Source organism: Hetaerina americana, unplaced genomic scaffold (assembly GCF_022747635.1).
Source record: "Hetaerina americana unplaced genomic scaffold, ioHetAmer1.1.p SCAF_7, whole genome shotgun sequence".
In the NCBI taxonomy this organism is placed as follows: Eukaryota; Metazoa; Arthropoda; class Insecta; order Odonata; family Calopterygidae; genus Hetaerina; species Hetaerina americana.
Window position 1 is genome coordinate 76,097,257 of NW_027287316.1, and position 22,291 is coordinate 76,119,547.

The 22,291-nt window shown below is 39.9% G+C and overlaps 1 long non-coding RNA gene across 1 annotated transcript in view; it reads left to right on the plus strand.

Annotated features, from left to right (window-relative positions):
• The window catches only part of LOC139696741 (uncharacterized), a 256,202-nt gene that overhangs the window by 93,328 nt on the left and 140,583 nt on the right, over positions 1-22,291 (plus strand). Inside the window, exon 2 of the long non-coding RNA XR_011702650.1 lies at positions 7,454-7,561. This is a non-coding gene — a long non-coding RNA (uncharacterized lncRNA). The remainder of the gene's footprint in view (positions 1-7,453; positions 7,562-22,291) is intronic.

The following is a 22,291-nucleotide window of genomic DNA, read 5'->3' on the forward strand; positions in this document are numbered from 1 at the left end:
GACGTATGCGGCATGATTTCGTTCGACAGGGAGCCATTAAATTGCATTAAATTCTGGGCGAAATAAGACGATCTGTCGGCCTTGATAGGGAAAGTTGATGGCAGTGATGTTGCAACGTTTGGCAATGTCTCTTTTCATCTAATTATTGGAAACTGAATCTGCTCCCTCCTTTTCACCGAGCACTCTCAACGGTGTTAGTGTAATTTTCTGCCCGGACAAACGGGTTTTTTTTACTGGTGCTCTGAATGAATTGACGAAAGGCTTCAAGCATTGGCGCCTTTGGTCAGTGATAATCGTTAACTTGTATACTTATGCTTATGTTTGACCGTGGAGTGATTATCAATTGCTTAAAAGTTGGATAGCGTAGTTTAATATTCAATGTATCAAATTCCTGAAAGCCATCGTATTATTGAGCAGCTGCGATCTTTTTTTATGGATTGTTAAAATATTCGCGGTTTCCATGTTTCAAAAATTTTGTTCCGCGGATTCATTATAATGGGAACGGTTAATAAATTGTCTCCATCCGTCCTTGATTCCAAGTTCCTAGCAGTCTCTGCTCTCCTGCCTTATCTTGACCTTCATCATTCGATTCTAACTTTCATGGCCGTTTCCCATCAACAAGTTATCTTTGATTTTCATGGCAAGCGTACTCATTTAGCAAATCATCGTGAGAAATGGCTGCGTTGGACGGGAATTGGATTATATTTTGACGGACTTTTAATTGAAGAAGCAGCCTAGAAGTTGGTTATTCCTTAAGGGTCTGCGTCTCTTTTTTCTTTTTAAATCCAAAATTTGAGGTTTTGGATATTAATTATCGTCCCCAAGTTCTATTCAGGTTTTTGGAACAGTTATGAGTGTTTTTTCTACCATTCGGAGTTAAATTCAGGTTTTAGGTACCGTTTCTCACCCTTGAAGACTAAGCACTTGCTTTCCTTCTGTCATTGCATTCGGGGGGAAGGGTAATATGTGCTCATACAGCTTAATTCTCCGCCGTAAGTGTTATTTATATAATATCCAATGATTTTACATATTTCGGTAGTTATTCTTGAACTCTGTAGTCTTATCCAGTAGGACTATTAAAGAGATGCGATACTTCGAATGCGACGCTTAATTTACGCGAGTGCCTCCATTCAAAAGAGTAAAAGATAGTGCGTTTCCTTGAAATATTAGTATGGGTTATGTACCTATTGATGGTAGGTTATGGTCGGTTCCTTAAAATTGGTATGTAGTACGTATGGTCACAGCTTCCTCATGTTTGCCCTGAATTAATTCTTTCTGCAAGGTCCTCGCAGAAAAAATGCAAGCGTCTGAGTCAACCATTAAAAAAAAGTAAAATCCAGCGAAGGCTGACGTGAGCTCCCACCAAAGTAAATAGTTATTATTTTACGTTGTTGATTTCACCTTGCATTTTAAGGCCGCATTAACACTCGGAATAGGTGACATTACAGATGCAGTTGTTGATTTCATATTTAATTTTGGTTAGTTTTTCAAAGGAAAATCTTGAATTTGAAAGTTCATTATTCAAATCTCCGAGGTACGCTTATTCATTCCAATCATTTCATATCCACATTAATATCAATGATATCGATATCCACGAGCAGTTAAATTGTTGGAAACTGAGAAGGGCAGCTCTTAGACAACCGGTATGCTTCCGGCAGCAGAAAATCATCCAATCAGAGTTATAATTGGTAGCATAAGCTATTTGGAAATGTTGATGCAACGTCATGTGTTTTTGATTTTTACCCATAGATAGAAATAAAATCAACCGTGCGAAAGTGAGTAAATTCTAAATTGTTGAGTTTGCCAAGTTTTTTCTTTCGGTTTTCATACTTATTTCTACCAACCTTCATGTCATTCAAGAAGACTTGTTATTTTCTTTCTTTTTTTCCAGCTAACCTTGACATTCTTCTTTCAATCACGGCCTTAAATTTTCTTTCCACCTCTCAATAGTTCCTCTACCCATCTCCCTGTAACAAAATATAAATGTTCAATGTCATTATCCCGAAAGGGAGCTGCGGAAATGGCTTTCTATTTATGGATTGTATAGTGATGAACCGATAAGTTTTTCAGAACTTTCAACCAAAATCGATCCCCACGGTGGTGCTCTTTAGTCTCGAGTATTTTTATCTTTTATCTCTTGCTTCTGTTGAATCTTTGCGTAATTTATGCCAGTACAAAATTCCGAAATTTTGTATGGAATATTTTCGTGTCCCTAAATTATGTGATGAGTTTTAAGGATTATACGCATATAAAATAATGTCTCTGAAAAAAAGTTTGGAGCACATTTTTCGTGCGAAAAACGTTTGAATCAATTTCGATTTAAAATGGCCTATTTTGTGTTCGTTTAGTCATTCTATCTATTTCCTGTGATAAAACGTCGATATTTGCAATTATATAGTACATCAGTTTTTTATACAATATTACACTGCAACTTATTTCCTAAGGTATCCGTGAAACTATAACCTTAATTTTCGAAGATATGAATCCCTTATGCTCTTTTTATTAAATGTAATTACCTATGATTTCAACATGTTTATTAATGAGGTTTTTGCAGAAACTTGAACAATATGTGAACTTCGTTTCGGTGAAAATGAAGTAGTAATTCGTTCCAATGGTGTATCAATTCCCCGCGATTCATTGGGAAAGAGATAACCTCCTAATTAGTTATTCAAGAGCAATTCGTTATCATATCATTGATAACGTGATTATATTGATAACATTACATATTGATAACGTGAACTTACCACGTTCAATATCTTTAGCTATCAGCATAATGCAATTTAAAATACTCGCCTAGAACTTGCAAATGGCGGTTGCTATTGTTGCGTTTAGTGCGCGGAAGTGGATCATTGGGAAGCCGGAGAAAAGATTTCTTACTTATGATAGGGATGTAAAGACGAATATTCCCTTATTTTTCAGGGCGCTTTCAATTGAGAAAACTTCATGAGGACTGATGGAAAGGTAATTAGTCGGCGGAGAAGATGATGTAATTACATCTTGAGTGCGGAGCATTTTGGGTTTGAACGTTAATGCATAACGCTTCTCTTCGCCATGGGACTATTTCTATGTTATTTTCAAGTTCCAGTTTGTTGGTAATTGATAGTGGGTGTTATCTAAAAAATAGGGTGGTCGCAAGTTTGGTAGGTAATGCAGGAGCTTGTCTACGAGCTCGGTTTTTCGATATGTTGATAATGTTTTTATGTATCTATGTATGTGTGTATATATGTAAATATATGAATTTATCTATCTTAGGACTATATACTCACTATGAGATATTGACCGTATATACTAATTTTATTTACAATCACAGCTATCTTATTCTATTTTAAGTATCGATTTCTTTATTTTCATTAGTATTACAACCGCGATAGTGACAGGGTAATGTCTTCGACTGCTAATCCCGACTTCGCGAGTTTGATTCCCGCCTAGGTGGACGGACTTTCCTTTTCCTAGGGACAGGGGGCTTGTGTTGATAAGCTTGTTCAAGCTCTCCTTTTTATTCCTTGTTCATTTATTCAATGCAAAAAGTCGCGGGTTTGATTCCCACCTAGGTGCACTTTCATTTACGTAGGGAAAAGGGGCTTGTGTTGATAAGCTTGTTAAAACTCTCGTTTTTATTCAATGCAAAAGTCTCAAGTTTGGCCATTTTTATGATGTGTTTAATAATGGAGAATAAATATTACCCGAATCTTAAGTACTTATTCAATTGGCAAACATTGCTTGATGGTGCAAAATTATGAAACTTATCCGTAAAAAGTTACTCTTTCTGTTGCAGACCTTACCTCTAGTGTCGAATATTTTCGGATTCCTCCTCATTTTTATTTACGTGCGACGCAATGAATACCGTATGAATAATGAATAATGCAATATGAATACAATCGTATAGGTATACCATTTGGACATAACCCTATTTGTTTGTGTGCGCGACAAATCTATGCCGGGGAAGACTAGAAAGCTGTTTAGTTTGTGTCTATGGTGAACGGTGATAATTAATACAGCATACTTTTGAATTAATTACATTACTCTTTTCCGCTAAACTGTGAAGGAAGTCCATCGTTTTCTGAGCAAATGAAGCGCTTTCCATTGGTGGAGAAAGCCAGGCGGAAGTTGGTCTTTGTAATGTTCATTTAGGTGCAGCATTTATACACGTGCGAATGATAACTTTCATTCCGGTTAACAGGTGCTCAAGATAGAAGTTTTCCGCAGGGCGGTTATCAAATAAACAACGAAAAAGCATTAGCAAACGACCTTGGTTGGTTAAAAAAAAGTGCATCGAGTTAATTTTAAATGTCCCAGAAATCTAAATACGTATATATGATACGAATTGTGTATTTAGCGGGATACTTAAATTAAAAATGTAAAAAAATACTATTTTATATGCATTTGAAAGGATAAAATGCGTTTGTAAAAATGCTTCAAATCACCTGGTAAAAAATAATCACGTCATCGATTCACGAAATTCGATGCTTACAAAAGACTATATTTTTCGAATTTCGATTGGAATCGGAGAATAAAACATGTCTAAAGTACTCCTGTAATTCTGAAAGTGCAGATTTGTTAAATTTTTACGCGTAAATTTGTTGTTTTTTTTCAAACAATTGTAGCTTCTAATGCGTTCCGTCTTGAGCGCATTTGACGTGGAAAATATTTCACATACGTACGCTGCCTCTCGTGAAAATTGACTTCTCACCGTGACCTCGCATTTGAATATCCAGCGAGAGTAGACATCCCCTCCGTGCCAGGAAGGTGGATAACCCGCTTAGATGTAATTCAATCTCATCCTCAATTTGCCAAATTCCACCCAAGATCAGTGTGTTTCGCTCCTTGCCGCATATCACGCGTGGTTCACAGTTAGTTCGAAGTTGCGTTTTCGGTTTCCAAGTGGTCCCAAGGGCGCCGACTCGCCAAGGACCTTCCTGCGGAGCTAAGTCGCCTTGAAGTGGCCTGCAATTCCGGTGTTGCCGTTTTCCAATAAGTTAAAATTAATTTTTTAACAGCTGGGGGAAGTGGTAGTCCAGTGGTCAGGGCGTGGGATTACTAACCAGGGGGCCTGGGTTCGATTCCCGGCTGACGACACTGGACACCCTCTGCAAGCTTCACGCAAGTTGTGTGGTTTTTGGGGTACCAGATCTTCCTGGGTAACCACAGGGGACACCGGGAAAGGAAATGGTTTTACCCTGGTATTACCCTGATGTGTGCACACCGTGGGGCTACTTATTAGTACTATTGGGTGAGCTTAACTTCACCTATGAACCCGACCTTCGAGTTGATGACTGTGGTGGTGGTTTCTAAAAATTGTCATCTGAATTTAGCTCTTGCGAGATGAAACCCCTTCATCTATGACATTAATGAGCCAGTATTAACCCCAAAATTACTTTGTATTTTTACCCAAGGGTACCCTAAGTAAATGCTTGTGTACTTTTCCAAAATCCCATGCAAAAGACGGGGGTTTTCTTTAATTTTGGTGCATTTGCTAAGTGCATTTTGGTGCATTTGCTAAAAATGAAACTCAAAGATTGTTTCTTTCAAATAGTCACCGGGTTGTCATCAGGTCTAGTTACCATATTCTGCTCGCCTTCAAGAATTTTCATTCATTATCGAAACTACCTTTGCAAATATATTTTCCATGCATAGCGTACCGTATAATATCGGCAAAAAAGTATTGAAGATGAATATGTTTTCTCAGAATGTCTCCCCCCCGTGCTTACAATCCAGATAATTGTTTAACCTGGGCGTATTATCCATCATAAGTCCGAAGATATGCCAATTTCTCTTTTTCCCTTTCCGCTGCTAATTGTCCTAGGTCGGAATAGCCCTTTCAGTCCAACGATTTCTCATTGTGCGTTCGAAATTACCTCATGGACTTCCTCCTCGTAAGGACTTTGCTTCCTCTTTACTATTTATCATAGTCCCAAGTTGCGTTTCAAGAAGTGCCCAATCAACCTGATACTTCTTTTCGGTATATATATTTATATATCGTCCTTCCTTCCTATATAATCTCCCTTAGGCGAGTAAATTCCATATTGTATAATTTCCCTTAGGCGAGTAAATTCCATATTCTCTTCAGATTTTTATTTTATCTTTTCCTTTCATGCTGTTTTTTTATATTTTCACCCGCTAGCCATACCCATTTTCTGGATCCCGAGATAACTTTGATATGATAGTCAATGCAAGATAAATTGGAATGTATCTTTCATACTTCTTATAGCTCTCTGATTGAGCTTTCTTAGTCCCCTTAAAAGTTTTATTAACTCACCCGACACTTCCATTGTCAAGCAATGTCGAAACGTAGATCGGTTAATGTATTTTTTAGGTGGAATGCACAGTTATAGTTTTGTTTCTTAAATGATAATGAATGCCGCATGGGGAGGCGTTAGATCTTTTTGCATGTCTATCTCTCTCTCTCTGCTTATTTTATGGAGAATGTGAATACTGTTTTAGATAACGCAAGATAAATAAGCGGCTAGTGTTTCTCTCGGAAAAATCAATCATTTTTTCTGTTCCCACCTGGATTATCGAGAGACGTGAAATCCTGTGACAAGGGCGTCGCGTATTGTTTTCTTAGCGAGGTTGTCGCTCTGGGTAGCAAGGGGAGGGTGACCAATCGCAGTCAGTTACGAAGAGGGATGAAGAGGACCGTGCCGTTACCGGTCGAGTGTTGACCGCTCTGAGAACGACGCTCCTCCTTGAATTAAGTGACATGGCGGGGGACATCGGTCGGTCAAGGTCGACCATTGAGTCTCGGAGCATTGATAGGACAATGATTGGCTGACGGATGATGAATATTTCGTGAGTTTTATAATCAGAGTTAATTGCTCTACTTAACCTGAATAATTCATGCAACCGTAGAAGCAATCCATTCCAATTTAAGTACATAATAATGGCGTTTCTAGAATTTGAAAGTAGCCTTCAACTGCGGGATAGATTTCCACGATTACATCCGCTAACGTTATCTGTGGCTCTTGGAAGGAAACGCTTAAGTATCAAGATCATGTACATTCGAGAGAGTGCAAGTATAATTTTGTGCAATTTATTTCAGCATAAGGAAATGTTGTCAGTGCCTTATTGGGTTCCTTCTTCGCGGGTAGTGTGGGGCCTATCTCTCGTGGATGCTTGTGAACTTAAGACTGAAATATTTTCCATGTCGTCCAGTCGTTCTCCCTTGCTTGGATCAGCCGTTGAAATATTGGAGTGAATCGACCTGCACACCCAAAAATAGAACTTATTCGCCAATTAATCGTAAAATATTACCGATCTAATTTATGAGATAAACTTTCACCCTCTAAGCCTCAACTACATAATCAAAACAGCGTTTGGGTTGATTACGAGCGTGGGTATTGATTTACAAGTACATATGCTTTAAATTTGCAATTTACTTCAATTTATAATATTAATTATGATTTAGATTTTTCATTCCGTTTAGGTACTCATTATTTTCGTTGTTTATTTCCAGATCTGCTGGTGTTTTTGTGAGGAATTTTACCACTACTGGCCGGTTCATTCCAAGGCCCGGTTGTCAAACGGGCCGTTGAAACTACTGCAGGCACAAGCGGGAGACCAAGTAAGTGCCGTATAAGTTATTTGTAGGTGTCATTAGGGCCTAACATCAGTGGTTTATAGGTTATGTAATGTAACAATGCAGTGTTTGGAAGGGAGATGTTCAACTTGACCGGTAACTATTCGTTAGTTGTAGTTCAGAACATTATTGACCATGGCCATCTATTCATCCAAAGCATCTTCTCTGTTTAAACCGAGGGATTACTTGGTACATTTGAATTCATTCAACGAATAACAATCCAAAAAAGCTTTCCCACAATTCTCGAGTGAAATCTTCAAGATGTTTCTGGACGGTCCTACTGACTTGTATGATGTAATCTTGGTGTTGATAATGGAACTCTCTAATTGGTAGCGTGAGCTAAAAGGTGTTCCATTCTCGGATAATGGCGTAAAAGTCGAATTCCACGTCAGATTATGAACCACCCCCTGACGAATTAATGGGAGAATTCGCGAAAATTGCAACACTTCTCCGTAAATTTCTTTCTTCGTCGAGCGACTCCCGAGAAGGAAACCTAATGAAATTCTTTTAATCATTCCCCTCAAAGGAGATTGCCGTAATTAACGCTTTTGACGTTCGCCCTCGCATGGGACTCTTGTGGATGGATAGGTATTACGCCCGACTATTAAATAGTTCGGTGCCCCTGGGGTCTTTCCGGGAAACTCTTTTGTGTTATCTCCCCGAGAGAGTAATCAAGTCTTCGGCCGAATTTCCTTTGCTCCCCACGCGAGTTTAATTATCGGGCACTTCGAACTTGAAGCGGATGAGGGGTCACGAAGTGTGTCGTCTATTTCCTCGGGGGTCGGGTTGAGAGAGCCGGGGGAGGAGGGGGTGGAGAAGTCCGGAGGGGTATCGGGGTGGTGAGAGCGCCACCCTCTCACGGAAGGGGTTCGTTTCGATGCTTGTTCCGTAAACGAACTCCCTGGTTTGTTTGCAGAGTTGGGCAGTCTACACTGCCAAGCGGAGGTTACAATTGCCTTGCAATCCTCATCAGTGTTAGGCACAGGGAGGTGAGACCGTCAATGGAAGTGGTGATACCCAAAAGTTTTTATTGTGTTGCTTGTGTTGTTTTCTAAATCATTAGCGGGTTGGCATTACTCGTGGATTTCAAGGAGAATATATTTGGATTTGGATGACCTGACATGAAATATTAAATTTTCACGGTTTCATTTTTTTCTATTTGGCTGTTGCTATCAGTTAGTTATCACCCAAGGAAAATGTTACGAGTCGTTTAAAGTTATCTTTTCCTTAAATACAGTATTAAGATACCACTCTGCCGAGGGAGGAGTTGTGGTTGTGTGGCACGCACGTGTGTTTCGCGATTCAATTATCGGTTCCGGGTTGACAACAAATCTATTAGTTGTCATCCGTCGATATTCCTGTGATCTAAATAGGTTGATATTAAGAATAGATATTTAGAATCGGGGTTAGTGTTCCCTGAAGTTGAGTTACGCGTTTCGTTAACTTTCCTTATTCACGTAAAATGTAAGCTGTTCAGTCACTCCTTAAATCTTAATTAATTAGGAGTGGGATCTACTCTTATCTATAGAGACTTACCTCTTTTAACCCTAGCTTTTAAGACTTTAATCGCACTAATCGACCCGAAGGGGAATCCCTAACCGCGAGCGCCTAGATGAGACTTCTTTGAGATTCCTTAAGACTCAAGGCCTCTGGATTAAACGTTAACTCGCGTGAAATTCACACAGCGAGGGGGATATTTAGGTGGGGTGGGGCGGGTCGTTTCCATTCCTTAAGCAACTATTCGGCTTATCTCAAAGTTCAAGTAACTAGGTAATCGCGCCGCTTGGATTCTACGTGTAGTTTTACTGAATCGGCGTTAAATTATCAAAGAAAAGTCGTGCTCGACTACTTGGGATTCACAATTTATGGAAATGAGGAGGATCTTAGTTGCTCCAATATTAGTGTTGCACGTGGAACTTCGTAAGCTCTTTTGAAGTCCCGCATGGACATGTTTTGCCGAGTCGTCCTTTTTGTGTTTCGACTAAGAATGTGACCTTGGTCTCCTAACTTAGGCAAACGGCACTCACGCGTGTGTTTTCGGTTGCATACGCAATCGTCCTCGAGCGACTACACGCTCGTTCTAGCCGTAACTCCGCGATCCTGTATCAATCGGTGGCCGGCATCAGGATTGCAGAGTGGCGTTCATTCAGTTTTTTGGGTCCGTACATTTTCCCAGTCATCGTCATTATCAAAGTCTGCTCATATCACGCAATAGATACTCTGGGCTGTTTCTTCTTTCGATGGCGTCTTCGTCTTTAAGGGTTTAAGAGAAAAGATTTGAGAAAACTTTGATGTGGAGCGCAGTATTAAACTTGGTCGCTAGGGGAACAGGAGTAGGGTAATATGGAGGTTTTTAATTCGTGGACATCTGGGAAATTGGAAACAATATTAATAACTGAGAAGAAATCAAACGAATAAATGCTAGTCATGGTAGAGGGAGTGAAAATGTTGTTGTGCGAGCAATTTGAAGAAGTTAGGCAAAGTGGATGCAGGTTATCGAGAGGCAATTCAATGTTGAAAACTGTGATAGAGGCGAAAATGTTGGGTGAGCAAGATAGAGGGAGGCAGAGTAGGCACGGAAGTGGAGTCAATAAAAAAAACGGTTTACTGTTTTGTGTTGAATTGGTGTATTTTATATCTTTCTGGGGGTGGAAAGCTTTGGAATGTGGGAGTGCTTGGTTCCTGGTTCTTTCAAAAACCTACCTTGGACTAATGGATTACCCAAAGTTAATGAAACAATAGGGACCGTAGAAAGTACTCTTTAAGAAGGCGCTGAACGCTTCTTTGCAAGAATTTTTATTCCGCAAGCAATTCATATGGAAGTTAAGAAACGCGGGGCAGATTTTGGAAATACGAGCGGCAATCTAGCTCTCTTGAAGGCAGCAGGCATTCAACGAACCTTACGTATTCTTTCACAAGTGAATGAAAGGGACGTAAATTATAGGAGCGAGCATATTAGAATGGCAATGAATTTTTTAACGCGAGCTATTTTTACGGTCGACACTCGTTCAGTAAGTTAAACTCCCAAGCAGTGACTCCTGACGTATGAAAAAAATGGAAAAACCTCTGCTTGCGAAACACAGTGGCTGGTGACAATGGTGGCATTACCCCGCTGGAAAGCGATTAAAAAATCCCCATGCATTGGCATAGTTTGTTTAGTTTCCAAACAAACATACCGTTGTTATTGCAACATTGGTTTCGCACCCATCTGGAAAGAGATATCTTGATGACCCTCTATTTGTGACATTCTTAAGCGGTCCATTAGGTAACTAGGTTGTAATGTCAAACGCACGTTGAGTAAAGGCATTTTTACGAGCGGTCAGGTAAGGGCATGCGGTAGCTAACCGGTTCGGTTCCTGACCGTAGGGACCCGTCATCCTTGGTGATGCTTTTGGTACTTTGGTGCTTTGGTACTTTGATGCTTTTGATACTTCCCTGGTGATGTTTAAAATCCTAGCGGAGAGATTTTATTAATTACAGAATTCCGTGGAAGACATACGGTTGCTGAGGTAAATGTGCGACACCCCGTGCCCTGTTAATACGTGTTTCATACCCTTAAGAGCTTAAGTTTTGGGGGAGAGAGGTGAGCGAATTAATCACCAATCAAATGCAACCTTCTTAGTGATAAATTTGGTTAGGATTCTTAGTTTTCGATAGTAGTTCGATCGGTTTGAATGGTAACCCCTTGGAGTATAGTGAATTTAGGAGGGTTTAAGATAATTTCGGGGAAGATTCCGAGGCGGGAGAGATGCCGCAATGGCGATGATAGACATTTCCGCTTCAATTTTGCAATTTTGTGCGTTACTGTAGTACGTGACCGTTTGTAGTTATGAAACTTGTACTTATTTATCAAGTGGAATGTGTCCTTCATTATTCTGAACAAAGTGGAGGACGGCGATATTATTCTCTCAATAAGGGCCTACACCCTTCCCTTTTTTCCCCAGACTAGGGCTAAAGAATAATAACACACTTAAAGAGAAAAAAATGGCATATTATGGGCGTAAGAGATGCAATTTGTATAATATAATGTGCTGTGGAAAATGTTTACTGGGAATTTTTCGAGTTAAGCGAACCGCAAAATGAAAAATAAAATACCGTTGTCCCTCGTCGGGGGACCAATGTAATTCCGTAGGTATTGCTGATGTTATGCATTCAAGACGTTTGCATGTGCTCGTATCCCACCGTTTTGTACGTCTTTCGTTATGGGGGCAGCGTCTTTCACTATCCCTGGCGCACGACGACGACATTCTGGCTTCTGAAACGTAATGCTTCGATCCAAGTTGTAATTCTATCTCAAGGGCAGCTTGTTCAAGTTCGGACCTTTATCTAATCGACATCAACGAAATAATACGATCCGAACTATCGTAATGGTTGACTCTTTATATGTGTCAAAGATGACCGTCCTCTGTATGTAAGTCGTTATGTAGTCGTGCGCATTAAATAATCACATTTTTCACTTGTGTTCCTTAAATGTGTGAGGGGATGAAATATCATTTACAATCTCTTCTTTTTTAATTTTTTACATTTCCTCAATTTCCTCTGCTGTACAAAACCCAGCCTGTTATATTCCTTTAATTTGGGTATGCTTTCGTAATTGATTCAATTTTAAGCCTGTATCGACGTAGTGAGAGGCCGTAGCTAAATGTTAAGGTTGCTTTCTGTTGTAAAAATATAGCCCCTCTGAATGAGGGGATATATGTTATTACATGTGAGTTATATGACAACGCCTTAGACTTAAAAAAGGATTGGGTCATAACTTTGGGAATGTAGGCTATTTTTATCTTAAGACGATTGCAGTGCGATAAAATTTAAGAATACTTCGTGCCCTGACCGGCTTCTACTATGTTTGTACCGCTATTTTAAATGGACGTTCGTGATAAAAAAATAATTTTTTTATGACGCTTGAAGTAGAATTATAAAAGATGAAATCATTTATTCGGATAGATTGATTTTTATTTGAAATCTCACCAATACGGTCCTGTCCATGAATCAGTCAGTAGAAAGCACATTGCTTTTTTTCATTTTCGTTGTGATATAAAAATTTTGACCGATGGTGCCACGTTAAAAAAACTATCGAGGAAGGCAACGGGAAACCACCTCAATTATCATTCCCAAGAACAATGTGATGGACAATAGAGATATTTTGAGTCCTGGCAACCACGGGGCTCGGCCCAATCGGCCGTGTGTCGTGCCCGGCAGCGGGGGAGGCAAGGCTTCCGCGGTCGTCATCCCACGAAACCCTTGCAAGGGAAAACCAGCAGCAGCAGGACAGAAGACGCAGGAGAAGAAGACCAAATTAGTTAGAATAGGAACGTGGAATGTTAGGACAATGATGAGGACGGGGAAATTGGAGAATGTTAAGCGAGAGATGGAAAGGGGAAATATAGATATTTTAGGTCTATGCGAGGTGAGATGGAAAGATAGCGGGGATTACTGGAGTGATAAGTATAGAATAATATACAGCGGTGGGGACGAGAGCCAACGAGGGGTCGCCATAGTATTAAATGAAGAGGTAGGAAGAAGCGTAGTCAACATAGAGCAGGTAACGGATAGAATACTACTAGTGGAGATAAAAGCAGAACCGACGAACTTAGTTATTATCCAGGTATACATGCCACCGAGCAACCATAAGGAAGAAGAGGTCGATAGGATATACGATCAGTTAGAGGACATGATTGCATGTGTTCCTGCAGGGAAACATTTGATAGTGATGGGGGATTGGAATGCGACAGTAGGCGAAGGAAGAGATGGTGATGAGGTGGGGGACTACGGTTTAGGCTCGAGGAATGACCGCGAGTTGAGTTCTGCAGGAGACAGGGGTTAGTTATCACCAACACTTGGTTTAGACACCACAAAAGACGCAGGTTTACATGGAAAATGCCAGGTGACTCAGAAAGGTATCAGCTAGATTATATCCTGGTTAGACACAGGTTTAGGAGCAGTGTGATAAATTCGCACAGCTTGCCGGGAGCGGATGCGGACTCTGACCACTATTTAGTTGATATGAAGTGTAGCGTCCGTCTCAAAATGATAAGGCAGGGGCGGCAGGTTAGAAAATGGAAGTTAGAAGCATTGACTTGATTGGCAAGGAAGTAGTATCAGCAGACTGTCGAGAAAATCCTGAATGAAGGAAAGGAACTGAGTACTATCGAGGAAAAATGGAAACAAATAAAAAAAAGGGATTATTGACGTAAAGCGTTGATGCTCAATCGAATGGCGATATTTCTGTGCTTTGGCGTATCATTTTCATAATCGTCCTATCATCGCCCATATCTATCATTCTAAATAGCCTTTCTCGCCTGATGTTTTCGAGACGAAAAAATTTCAGTTGAGTTTAATTAAGTACCCGTTTTCCAGGTTTATGCCAACGAAAATTGATAGTGGATGTAAACTACTGTGCACCCAGCGGCACGACACGATGAACTTTTTTCCCATCAAAATTGACTTGTACCACACTTTTTCAATCCAAGCTTAACGTTTCAAGGAAGGGGTTGTCATTCTCTCTTGATTATATTCTTGAAAGTGTGTGCGATGGGTGGGAAAACTCTTGGGTAGCTCTCAAGAAAATTACTCCCGGATCGAAGTCAGTCTCATTCTTCTATTTTGTGTTCGTAAAGGTTGCCACGCCCTCATTTGTCTTAAAAGGTGACTTTTTTTTATTCTGTCTGTTTGCGTTGAAGGAGATAGATCTGTTTGAATGTACAAGCTGTGCAATAAGTGTAGGAAAATATCTAACCACAACTCATCTTCTCGCCAGAACTATTGTAATGTATTAGTGTTACATTTATAAATTCTTTAAAAAATGGCGAAGAGATGGGAAACGAATAGTGAATATCCGAGTATTTTTTAATGCGAATTGGCTGAAAGTTAAGTAAATTGAAGTACAAAAATTATTCACTTTCGTTCTCCCCGTTCATAATGTCATAAACACTTTTCATTTCTCGTATTCTGAATTTCTCCCAGGATGTAGATCCTTATTGACACTTTAAAACGAACGTCTGTAATTCGCCATTATAGTATTTTTTATAGTATTTTTCGCCATTTTCCCTTTTTGTGTTTCTGAAATCTTTTACTCTCTCATTTCCACCGGCTGATAATAGTGATTTAAATACGCAAATTAGTATTTATCCTTGACAAAAAATTATTGTAATTATAGACAATTTATTCTTTTGATTGAATTTAGTTATTTAATTTAAAGTTGAAAATTGCAAAATATTTCTGAAGTAGCAAGAATCGAGTGTCATTTTGAGTGGCAGATCCTTAATTTTCATTCTTATTTAAACAAGTCTCACGGATGTGATTAATAATTTAAATGGAATAGCAAGAGAACGCTAGCGAACAAAAACACAGAGAACCACACATGCAGATCAACCTCACGCGTACTCCGAATTTCCGACGGCCAAACCAGTTCCTTCTATCGTTAGAGGAAGGTGGTTAATACAAGGAAGGCAAGAATCGTAAATTTTCTCCAACATGAACGCTATCTCTGTACCAGACCGAGAAATTTTCACCTTAACCTCGTAATCCTTTAGCTTGGTGCAGAGGTTTCCTCCCTGGTTCTTATTTCATGTCTTAATAGTCCATTAAATTGACCTCTATAGTGTAGACCCCTGCAGATAGCCCTGCTACTATGTCATCACTTGATGTATTTTCTCAAGTGTTTGTCTTTTGCGACGAGGCTTCAGCACTATATCTCAGTCAGCATACTATAAAACCCAATGATGACCGCCATGAGTTGAGGCTGGTTATGCGACCTTTGCAGCCGGAGAGCCCTGATAACTCTTCTCTAAACGATACACTGAGGGGATGAAGATGGATACCCCGGTAAAACTACTCAACGGTGGCTTGGATTGGACGCATAGATATTAAGAAACGGGGAATGATGAGAAGAGATTTTTAAGGGAAGGATATTAAGCTGTTGATATCGAGTAATTCCGGCAAAAAAAAAGGATTCCTATTAATTGCAAATTTGCCCACTTATCTAATATCATTTCTATGACAAGATCGAAAAACATACGATGGGTTATGACTACAGACAGAGCCATCATTTTACACTAATACCGTTTCCGCCATCGTACTTAAGTTTGCAGGTTTTCAACAATTTCAGACCATCGTTTTTAAATCGTCTTTGTTCCCAATTAACTCTAATACAATTCTGTTATCATCGCAAAACAACTTTTTGTTATTAAACTCATGACTACCCTAAGCTCAACCTCGATTTCAGGGATTTTTATGGCTGGATTCCCTATATACATGTAGTGTACGCGTACTCTAAAGTCGTCGGACAAGAGAGGGATGGACTGAAGGACCGAGTGATGTGTAAGTTACCGGAGTCGTGCGATTGGCTCAGAAGCTTTGTCTGATGACCTTAATGCTGTACAACGCTCGTGCGACACTTGGCGAATAGAATGAAACTTAAAAAGTGCGGAGTCATAAATTTTTGGAAAAAGAGCAATTCCCTCCCGAACGCCTTCTGCATTGGGAACGCCGAAATGGAATGTGTAGACTCAATCAAATACCTAGGCGTTAGGAATCTGACCCCATCCCAGTTGTCTGAGAGAGTTACAGACGAGAGGACAGCCATTCGTCTGGCTCTTGCCCTCCTATTTATTAATGGATGACTCTTCCAGGCATCACTGAACCCATTGGACTTCACCCTTGTGTTGAAGCGGTTTTTCTCCTCCAGAGCGCCGAAGAGGTCCACCTTGTGGTCGAAATACGCGTAGCCACTTACCACACCATTTTGTTTCCTTAGTTTTTACGTGATTTTTTGCCTTCCTCCTTTATTTTTCTTTTGTTTCTTTCTTTTGACTGAAGGGAACACCGAATTGGAATGTGTAGGCTCGATTAAATACCTAGGCGTTTACCTCACTCCCATTCTCTCCTGGGTGAAACACTTGCGGGGAATATGTGGACAAGCTAACAAAAAATTAAGGTTTATTGGAAGAGTACTTGGTGAATGTGATGAAAAGGTAAAAGATAAATGTTATCTGTCGTTGGTTAAGCCTCATTTAGAATGTGCTGTAAGTATATGGGTTCCTCACGAAGGTGAATTAATCACCGAATTGGATCGCGTGCAGCGTAGGGGAACTATATTTCTCAAACGTTGTTATGATAACCTTAGTAGCGTATCCAAAATATTAGAGCAGCTAGGCTGGGAATCACTCACGGAGCGAAGGTTAAATTGCAGAATAAATCTGCATAAATTGGAAGGAGGTCTCTTCAGCAATGATGTTGAAAATGTATTATTACCCCTATCGCACTACGGTAGGAAAGATCATGCTAGTAAAATTGGAGAGGTTAAGTGTAGAACAGATAGATTTAAGATGTCATTTTTCCAAGAACGATAGGGGATCATAATAACATTGTCCGACCGCGGTAGGGTAAGATTCGGGTAAATTTATTCTATTGCCTATTCATCCCCTGCCACACACCCTGGAGGTGGCTTGCAGGATATGTATAGATATAAGTTAAATGCGCAATTGACCGTAATGTTCTCGAAATATAGTAAAAGCGCGCACTTGCATTCCGATCCGGCTCCGAAAGGGCTCGGAAAGCGGAAATTCTTCCCGATTTCAGTCGTGGTTCACTTGAATCAACGCTACAGCAGGGTGGAAAATGTTTCCTCTTTAAGTTTCGAATCGAGCTATCGCACGCAGTCGAAAATTCCTTTTGACCTTCAATTTCTTTTTTTTTTCAAAAAGACGTTATATCATTTTTCGCGACTTCTAGACAGTGCAATGGTCATATGGTAATAAAAAGAAACGTATTTATCTCGATGATTAATAGCCGAAACTGTTGACATCAGTTAAGGAAGGTGTCATGGTCATTTCAAAACGATGAAAGTGGAAACTGATGATAGCATGTGTGTACATTAATTGGGTGACGTCGGAAGTTATCCGTTGCCATGCAACAGACAACACTGTTACACAATTGAGACCCAGGTGTCACCACCAAAATAAATATGAAACCTGCTACGGCCCTGAATGCTGACAAATAAGATAATTTGTAACTGTTGCGGTTCGTGTGGATTAGTAAACATAAGTATGAGGAACTGAGAAGCGAGAAAAGTTCATATCTTACCTGATCTTGTCCCAGTTAGCTTAGTTCAATGAGACACTTCAGTCTCATTGACCTTTCAGGTTAAAATTATATCTTCGCATGCAAGGCAATCCAACCAAAAAACTCTACCAATGAATACTTAACATGTTTACGTAGAAATGTACATTTTAATTTGAAAAGATAATCGGGGATTACGAAAAAACTTAGTTTATAGAAAAATATGTAAATTTCTCCTACAAAACATTTGAAGGCAATTTATTGATCATTGATGTCTTTGATTATGTAATTTACTCGTCCCTTAAAAAATAATGAATAAATATGATCTTTGAACGAGTTCTGAAAGCGTTCAGGAAGACACTGCCAAAGTGTACAGGAATATTTGTAATCAGGTGATGTCATCTGCATTAATTTTTTGTCATTTATTATTTTAATATATATTCTTGTAAGAAATGCGTAACAACATTATTTTTATTCATCTTATATTTCTTTGGCAATATTTCTTCACAATAATTGATCATCAAATGTGCACAGGCATCAAAATCCCTCTTTTAAGTCGTCAAGGTGAAGTTTAATTTGATGGTTAGAGCTTCCCATTCCCCACGGCGTGATTGGTTGTATGGACAACCACTCTGAATAATAGCGAGGCGAAATGAAGCGGATTTCTCCTCATTACATAATTTTTATCTGTGTATTATCCCGTAAACTTAATCCTGATAATCTCCCTGGTTAATTCTGACACGCCGTATTTTATCCGGGATTAAACTAGTGATGATATGTCGCCAATTAAAGGCACGCGCGCAGCCGTAATATATTCCCTTTCATCGGTTCCCAATTTTTTACGAAGAATCCTTAAACAACTCCTCTCGCATTAAGCATGGAAACAGGAAAACTGGCCGGCGCAAGTGAGGAGCACAGTTTCAGATGAATCACTCTAAAGTAAGCCAAGGAACAAGAGCGATCCAAAAGGTGAGTCACGGAATAAAAAACTGCTGCCATCGAAGAAGCACAGGGGGCACACCTCAATTCCTTTTAGAAATGCCGCCTCTTTCGCCTCCACACGCTAAAGATTGCGTCGACCGGAGAGGAATAGGAAAAAAATATTAAGAACACGGCTTTCTCCGAGGAGCACGACGGAGCATACGAACGCGGCCATGAGCTGCTTCGGAAAATACAATGCCCGAAATGAAGTGGAGGAGTCCTCCGATATTACATCATCTGACAAAAAAATTGAGATTCACACATCAGGGTAGGCGGGCTGGTTCCTTTCCCTGTGCCGGTTTTGGTATATATATATATTTTTTCCACCTCATAGATTCATAGGATCTTTATTTTTAAAATTTGTAGCAGTTTTAACCATTCGTTTAGCATGATCTAGTTAAAAGTAACAATGCTTTGCACAATATTGTGCCATCATTCTCAAAACAGTTTTGTCGAATCTAGAAAATAAGGAAGCGGTGTGGTTTTATTAGTGACCGAGTTCAAAAGTGTTAACTTTTAGGTTTGATGATGAAACATGTGAAAAAAGACTTCTTGAGCAAATGAAGTATGTATATTATGGGAGGCGCTGATTGGTCGACACGGATCAACATCCCGGGGAGGAAGAGAATAATATATCCTGGGTGCTGGGTTGGTCTGGCTGTCGTAAGAAGACGCAATGTACTCACGTGAAGTCCAAGCGTGGGGCGAGTCGGAAGTTAATTGGGTTACCGCAGGCGATAGCTCTATTTCTAGGCTTACGGCGACCATTGTCATTTTGGTGACTTTTTAGGGATATTTATTTTAAAAGTAGTGTCTTTTTAGGGACTTCCGTTACAATGAGAGGACGAGTCCGTAAATCGGGACCGCCGAACAGTCCAAGCAGAACGACGGCGCGGAAGAATAGATTCGAATCTCAACGACTGCAGTTATCTGGAGTGGGGGCGTTGTCGACCTCACTACTTGGGTCGTCTCCTTGGATCACAATGCACTTGACTTAATACACAGCAGTTTCTCATGCTAAAATTGAGTTTGATCAAAATAATGAAGAACTAATAAAGCGTGCTTAATCTTGTGAGGGGACGAATCAATGATAGAATAACCGCAGTTTATAAAGACATTCACAAGTGAGGCATATGCATTTATCCGAATCAATTTATATTCCCTTACAACTGTATAGTATCCGCCGTCACTTTGTGGAAACGATTCATAATGAAAAAGAAATACTTAGTTTTTCCACACAAACTTTCACACTTAGTTTGTGTGGAAAAACTAAGTATTTCTTTTTCATTATTCCCTTACAAAACTAAAAGGCTCGAATGATGAGATTGACAGTGTCGTTGATCCTTTAAACTGTGGTTGATCGTTCGACCACGCTGGGCGGGGGCATTATTTAGATTTAAAAGTATTCTGGTGAGTAATCACCCCCTGCCACAAACCCTAGTGGTAGTTTGCAGGGTACTATGTAATATAAATTTGATAAAATACAAATATACTCTACCAATTTCAGGAAACGTTTAAGTTACAAAGAAAAAATTCCTTTTTAATCGTAATATTGCATACGGTCCGCTTAGTTTTATGATGTTTTTGTAACTACTGTTTTGATTGTTAATATTGAGTAGGAAAAGTCGTTTATTCGATTTATTCTTTATTTAAATTCTTAATTTGGTATTGCGATGGCCATTTTAGGCAAATGATTCAAATCCGACTTATTTTTATGAATATATACCTACATGTAAAAGTTGAAGTTACATGTACATGTAAAAGTTGAAGTTACCGTAGGGATGTTCGATAAATACGCAAATGAATTTTCTCTGACGGTTCATTCGCAAGAAAAATGTTTCAGGATGGTAAAGGATAGGACACCTGCTATTCATGTCTGTACTAAGACTTGCCCGGTTTATTTTTTCTGTTGGTGTGGCTCAGATATCTTTTTCAAGAAATAAATCTGGGATCCACTGCTATTATTCTGTCGCGAAGCTTCTGTGCACCCTCGTTCCCTGGCATTACCTGCGAGTTCGCGGGGTGAAAATAGCCGGGCGGCGGTTTTATTGTGCTCTTTCGCTCTCTGTGCTTCACGGAATCATGCCTTCCACGTGTGTAGGGAACGGTGGAATGTTAGGGCGTTATTCTTAGCTTGAGAAATGAGACTGCTTTAACATGAAACATTTAAGACTTGGACGACTAGTGAGACCGTGCAGGAAAAAAAGACGTCTCGGGGCGACCCACTGTCCTTTCCAGAATGCTCCTGTTCCGTTCTAATTGAAGTTTCTCCGCGGAGAGAGCCACTAGCGATCAAAGGGATTTGTACCCCTGCCGTGAGGGAGAATTGATCGGCCGCTCCTCCAGCCAGCTTCGCACCCTTCGTTTTCCGCGAAATGCGGAGTCATTGTCCGATCCAGGGCGCGGTGGCGGGCTCTGGCGATTGATTCGTCGTTGTCACCCCCGGGACGAAAATAAAATTTTTCATTTTGCTCTGATATGTATTGAGCCCTTGAGAAAATAAAATCATCGTGAGATTTTACAGCATTAATTATTTCGGAAAGTAATGACGAAGGTAGAAATATAAGAAGACGGATTTTTCACTCTACGAGGTCTGTCGAATAAATCTACATCTACATGATACCCCGCAAGCCACCGCAAGAGCGTGTGGCGGGGGGCTGTTAGTACATAAATACACGAACTGAGGCCATAAAAACTATATTTTGCAAAATTTAGTCTATGTACATCGATTTTGTTCCCTTCAAAGTACACCTTATTCGTTGCCATGCACTAATTCCATCTTCTTTTTCACTGTTTGAAGCACCCTTGGAAGTCCTCGGCACTTAGGCTTTTTAGTTTTCTCGTCGTTGCTTGCTTTATTGTGTCCACATCTTCCCAGTGGTGTCCTCTCATTACATTTTTGCATTTTGGGAATAGGAAAAAGTCGCAGGATCGGGCGAGATCTGGCGAATAAGGAGGATATTCAGGGATGGTGATTGAATTCTGTACCAGAAACTGGCGAACAATCAATGCAGCTTGGGCACGATTTTCGCACAATTCCGATGTTTCCAAGGAATATAATGTTACAATTTCAGAGTTTAACAATCGTCAAGGTGTTTACCGTCTGACATTGTTTCATTGTAATCTACATTTAGCGGATTACACCGTTAAAAGTTACTGTCATGGAATCTCCTGCAGTTTCTTTGAATTTTCCAATTAATATCTGGTATCCGAAAAATCACACATCTAGGAGCTGAGGGTGCCCGAGAGGCTTGCCCGGGAATCGGACCCGGGCCCTTCGTAGTCCGTAGTCCAACGCTCTACCCCTGTACTACCGCGTTCTCTTTAGGGGAAAACAATAAGGATGGGAAGATATTTTTTCATTTGCACAGCCTCTTTTTAGCGCCATACACTTTTCCCCGTGTTTCTCCAACATTTTTAAGCCGTTTAGAAAGTTGGATTCTGGAATGTTCCCAAAATAAGCATCTGTAGATGTACGGCCACGTTTAAACTAATTTATCCCTTTGTAAACAGTAACAAACACGGGAGCACATGTGCCATTAACTTCATCCAACTCGGCTTTGATCTCTTTCGGTGTTAAGCCTTTTAAATAGAAGTTTTTAATCGCAGCATGAAGTTCATTGGTTCCATTTTTCTGAATAAACAAAAGTTTGTGGCTTCAATCGGCTATGAAAA